The 6437-nt window shown below is 34.6% G+C and overlaps 1 pseudogene; it reads left to right on the top strand.

Moving 5' to 3' along the window:
- Nucleotides 1-4797, top strand: part of LOC101572578 — a 66420-nt pseudogene extending 61623 nt beyond the window's left edge.
- Nucleotides 4798-6437: the final 1640 nt, after the last annotated feature.

The following is a 6437-nucleotide window of genomic DNA, read 5'->3' as shown; positions in this document are numbered from 1 at the left end:
TATATATATATCTCCTTTAAAAATTCTGACACATGATAAAACATGAATGAAACTTGAAGACACTTCACTAAATGAAATAATCCCATCATAAAAGAAAAAAATGGCAAATTATCCCACCTATAAGAAATACCTTAAAAATCAAATTCTTTGCCAGGGATATAGCTCAGTGTGGTACAGCACAAGGGAAGCACGAGGTCCTGAGTATGAGTCCCACTAGAAAAAAACACTGAACAGGTGAGTAAAATCATAGCTGCCCAGAGCTGGGGAAAGAAGGAGTAGGGAGGGAATGCTCACTGGATAGTTTTGTTTTATTTGGGGAAACTGAGAAAGCACCGGTGACAGATGATGAAGAAAGGTACCCAACAATATGACTCTACGCAGTGTCACGGAACTGCATGTTTAAAGTAATTGAAATGATGGACCTTAGTTATGCTTTATCACAATAAAAGTAAAAGATCCAAAGCAGCTTCATTTGAAATTAACATCTTATCATGTTATTCATATTTATTGTTGGCCCTGAGAGATAATTTAAGATTTTTTCACCTACAAAGTTAATCCAACTTGTGATTCAATACAAATATTAACATAAATTAATATAAATTACACATACATTTCTATTTGCAATGAATTTATCAAATCTTTAAGATACAGCTCTTTTATATTTCATAAACATCAATGTTACAAATCATGAAAATAAAGGAATTTTACTTAACAACTTGGGGGAACTTGGTAATTAATGCTCTGTGTGATGTAGATTTAATAAAATAAATATATAGATTTTGTATTACAATAGATTCTCATAATTTTAGGATATATGTAGACTATCTTGAGACATATACATTAAATTAAGTTATTGATTTCTTAATTTTGTATCAATTTAATATTCTTAATTCCAATATTATTTTTATGAAGATTTCACTGAGTCTATGTAATTTTTGGCCTTAGAAGTATTTGTAATATGGAAAACAGAAACATTAATAATTGGGATTCTGATGTGTTCCTTTGTGGTAATGGCTTTCAAATTGTCAGTAAAATTGTGAGGTCTTGCATACAATTTGGTTCTCCTACTTTCAGTTTCCCTTTTTCAATAGAAAAAATACTTTTACCTCCTATAGATGTTTAAGTGAGTTGTATATGTTAAATACTTATGCACTCACCATATATATGCTTAAACTATATATTTTAAAGTAAATGATAAATATAGTATGATCATTCTGATACATATTTGATACCATATTGAATTTATAAAGTTCAAAGCCTTTTAAAATAAATGTTTATCATTAATTCATGTAACAGTCTTCATCTTTAGTTTCACTTAATAGAAATATTTTCAAACAATTCACATTTTAAAAATGATGGTGTTTTCAGAGTAATATCTTTTATGCCATTGAAAAGCACTATGATACCAAGGAGAGTTATTTAAAAATGACATTCTCTATACATCACTGTTAAAAATAAATTGATGTAGGTTTATGCTGCTCTTTTATCTGTAAGAAAAAAGAAGGCCCTATCACAGTTGACTGACAAAATATTTCACACATTTTATTTTATTGAGAACAAGAAAAAAAGAATCAGCCAACACTGTCTCTTACATTTACTTGATGGATTCATGAATTATGACCTTTAAATATCAAATTAAGAAGTTATTACATAAACATTTCAATTTCAAATCTTGTTACCTATATTTGCAGAATGAGGATATTCTATTTAAGGAGGAAAACCTTGGGATATGTCAGAAAAGCAAAAAATGATACAGTTTAGAATTTGACTTCATAGTCTGTCATCCATCTGTTTCTCTAGCATTGGATTATATAAATAAAACAGTGGAATGCCTAAGATGAGAGCACGTACTGAAATACAAGTCAGCGTGTCCAAGATGCTGGAGATTATGGCACACAGATAGGACACAGAATGGCTGATGACCCGTCTTTGCAAGACACATACATTTGAATCCAGGATAAGTCAGGTTAAGTTGAAGAGCCTTCTTTTTGTTTTCTTTTTGAGACAGGGTTTTTATATGCAGTTCAGGTTTGCTTTGAGCTCACTTTGTAGCCTAGGATGGCCTTGAACTCAATTATCCTTCTGTCTGGGCAGCCCAAGGGGTAGGATAACAGCTGGGTGCCACCACGCCCAGGAAATTAAAGCCTCTTAAGAGAAAAAATATGTATAAATAAGTTACAGGAAATATAAATTAACACCACGCTCTTATGTATTTCCTGGAACTAACTCTCTCTCTCTCTCTCTCTCTCTCTCTCTCTCTCTCTCTCTCTTTTTTTTTACTTTTGTGTAGTAAACATTTTGTGCTGGTACTCAAGAAACAATTTAAGAAAATAAATGTTAAAATTTAGCTATTTTAAGGAAATTTTCTTTTTAATTGGTACATAAGTATGCATATTTATTGGATGAGCCATTCCCAAATTCATTTTATCTGTGTCCCATACTCATTCCCATTATTTTACTGTTTTTAAGCTTCATTGTATAGGTGACAACATCTGATACTCATTTTTGTGTGTTTGTACTTTGCTTACATTAGGGAAATTTCCATTTTTAGGGAATATTTTTGGTATAGTGACTATTATATCAAAAGAAATTTCTTTCAGAAAGCTATGAATTTATGACTCATACAAGGCACTGTTAATAACTTTGAACCACTTCTGAAAACTAGTGTTCAAGTATAGCCATGGAGCTACTGTGTATAACAACAGAATGAAAGGAAGAGGGGGCCACGCACCTCACCAAAATGGTCTGCATGAATGCACTCTACATAGTACCGTGTCATGTCCATACCTATGTAGAACTGTAGAGATAAATAAAACACAGAGGAAAATGTAGAGAAATTAAATAACTCTGAAAATAAAACTTCCTGAATTACAGCAACAAATCTCATTTGTAGGAAGCAAACATCTAATAATGGTTTAATCTCAAAATCTAAATGGAAAGAATTACTCTTGTCTTGGAGCTGGAATGAGACCTGGATAAAGTCCACCACAGCATCAATGTTTGTCTATCTGTTCAGATAAAGCTTAACTGTGTTCCTTTTCTTTTCTTTTTTTTTTTAATTTTTTATTTTTATTTGTGTGTGTGTGTGTGTGTGTGTGTGTGGCCAGCTCAGCCCACCAGGGGGCGGGGCTGGCTGGCATGTGGTGCTGGGGGATTGAACCGCGGTCCCTGTGCTTTGCTAAGCTTGTTCTAAGTAGGTGCTTTAGACCACTGAGCCTTCTCACCAGCCCCTGTGTTCCTTTTCATTCAAATAATTTCCCCCACTTAACTACTCTTTTGCCTTACACAGATGTTACACATTTCTGTAAAGTAAAATAACAGAAAAATATAAAAGACAGATAAGTTCAATGAAATGTAATTGAATGAAAACAAGATAATACGATTTTGCAAGTGCAAGGACAAAAAGCAAGTGTTAGACCATATTTTCTGTGTATTCTAGATGTGGCACATATTTCGATGCTAAGCACAATGACAGGGACATCACCTGCACAGTCAACGCTTCAATCACAGATAAATTGTCCCTGTGAGTCCTCTGAAAGTAGAGAAAAATGCATTTTCAGGGCAGCATTTTCTAAGATTTTATAACAACATTTTGAAATATTCATGATCAAAAGGGTGTATGATAAAATAGATCTAGAAAATTCAACATGTTTAGTCCCCAATTCCATTCTTAAAATTTCTGATATTCATGACACTTGTTAGCATATTAAAACTTACATGCATTTCAAACTTCATGTTTTTCAAATTAATTTGATCAAAATTATTTTTAAAAACTGTCTTCCCTGCATCTCAGTATTTGTCCCAAGTCTTACTCTTTTGTATGTATCAGAGTTCAAAAAATCTTGCATACTTATGTCTGATAACCTCAGGAACAAATTTGATAATAACAGTACATAATATAGCAAGAGTTCTTAAATTTCTATTCTTGTTTTGAAGTTCTGTACCATTTGCATTGTTGCATGTTGCTTTGTTTGTATTTTTGCTTTTGTCATTTGCTTTGCTTTTGTTTTGTATTTATTTTTTAAAATAAAAGTAAAAGTGTACAAAGGCCATGCCTTGGACCGATTCCAAAGAGAAACATCCCATGGCCATATCAAAATACATCTGCAGTGTTACTATTTTCCTTTATTGTTGCCCATAGTTTTGCAAGAGTTGGTGCTAGGATTCAGAAGACAGCAAGAGAGGAAATGCTGATGGAGCCTTTGCAAAGGTGCAGGTCATGTGCAGAAATCAAGTCTGCCATACAGTGAAGGGACTCAGTCGTGGCTGCCATGGAGGAAGCGGTCACAAGGTATAGGTGATTAGCAGAGGTCTAACCTCTTGGTCAAGGCTTGTTTTCACCAGATTCTCAGGAGGATGAACCTGGGATTAAATGGGCAGCCAAAAATGTAAAAACTTTAATAGACCAAGAGGAGAAGAATGACATTCCTTCTAACACAACTGTTTGGGTAGGATTTTCTCAGGGAGGAGCTTTCCCTTCATACACTGCCCTCACCACCCAGCAGAAGCTGGTGGGCATCACTGCGCTGAGTTGCTGGCTTCCATTTCGATCTTCATTTCTGCAGGGTCCTATCAGTAGTGTTAATGAAGATATTTCTATTCTCCAGTGCCATGGAGACTGCGACCCTTTAGTTCTCCCTAATGTTTGGTTCCCTTAGTGCTGAAAAACTAAAAACGTTGGTAAATCCAGCTAATGTAACCTTTAACACCTATGAAGGCATGATGCACAGCTCCTGCCAACAGGAAATGATGGATATCAACCAGTCCATTGATTAACTCCTACCTCCAGTGGACTGATCTCTCCAAGACACCTTGTGTAGAAGCACACCAGCAGCACTGGAGTAGAGTACGCACTTCTCCCCAAGCCCAGTCTTACAACCTCTCATGTTTACAATGTTAAAATGTTTTGCAAACACACATCAATGACATATAATACATAATATTTCCTTGTGAGAAATTTATGATCTTTTAACTTTCTATACATGTATTTGTATAATGGAATCCAGAATATACTAGTATTAAAATAGGTGAGGTAGATAGCTTCTGTTTTTCACTTATAATTCAGAAAAATAATAAATTATTACAATCAGATTTTTTATTACATCATGTGAAAAATACCAGGGCTTGATCTTTGGAGTGTTTGGAGATCTGATACCACAAGCTGTGCCCACTTCCCTTGGATCCCTTCCAATCAGATTTTCTAATTTTGGACACATAACCTCTCTGGTTCTATCACACTTATCTCTCTTCCTCTCACCACAGCCAAGGGAAATCCTTAAAATTGTGGATGAGAGAGTTTTTATTCCCCTACATATTCAATCATCCTTGCTGGCTGAGCCAAGATTGTTCCTATACGTCCAAAAAATATTGTAAGGATAGTTGGGACATTTTTCTATAATGATGCTGAAAAATGTCTGATGAAGATCCACAGAGAATATTTTTCTCTGACTGAATTATTAAAAGTGGTGGTCGCAATCTTAGCATTGTGTTTATTACCTATACTGTAAAACATACATATAAATTTGTATTCATGACAGATACACAGGATTTATGGCATGGTGCTACCACGCTAATCTGTACTTGCTAAAGTATTATTTTATTTCCATATCAATTATGTTCCATTTGGATAAGTATTTTATCAAAAAATCTTAGAACATATTATTGGCTTTTTGCTTGAGATAATCTAACTGTAGGGTTTAAAAGCCTAATGGCCTAGAAATTTAAGTGAAAAGGGAAAATATTAGAAAGAAAATTAAAGTTGCCCCTAATGTGAGGGAAGTATTGATACAATGGGGCTAAGATCTAAAAATAATAATTTGAGGCATGTGTGGATTAATTTGGAAATTGTCCCTTTAATGTCAATTAAATTCATTGTAACTTTGAAGTAATGTCCTTTGATATATGCTTACCCCTTAAGCCACAACACATAAAAACAGGTCAGGAATATGAATGTAATCTGACTCTACAGTCTTCAGTTAATGAGACAGGGAAAGATAAATATTTTAGTATTTTGATGAATAACTTGAATTTTTGTCTTCTAGCTAGTCTTCCACATGCAGGAAAAGAACAAGGTAACTATCAAAATATAAATACATTTCTTACTCATACTCATTCTGCTTCATATTTGTTGATGTTTTTGTATTTTAGGGAAAGGTTTACAGGGTGTTGAGGGTCTCACTATGAGATTGGACTGATAGTGATCCTCCTGTTTGCAGCCTCCCAAAGGCTGGGATTACAGGCACGCACCATCACATCCAGTCTCAATTGCCATCTCAGCGCACCCCTGGAGCAGGGCCGGAATGGCAGGCCCGGGGATTGAATCCCTGTCCCCTGCACCTGCTTGTAGGTGCTTTAATCCACTGAGCCTTTTGGCCGGCCCTAACTATTTTTACTCTTGACTTTATTAATATATCAATTTTTGTATAGGAAGAATTTGA

This window comes from Octodon degus, unplaced genomic scaffold, assembly GCF_000260255.1.
Source record: "Octodon degus isolate 3935 unplaced genomic scaffold, OctDeg1.0 scaffold00003, whole genome shotgun sequence".
Lineage (NCBI taxonomy): Eukaryota > Metazoa > Chordata > Mammalia > Rodentia > Octodontidae > Octodon > Octodon degus.
Note: the sequence above shows the minus strand (reverse complement) of the source record. Positions and strands in the feature narration are given on the sequence as shown.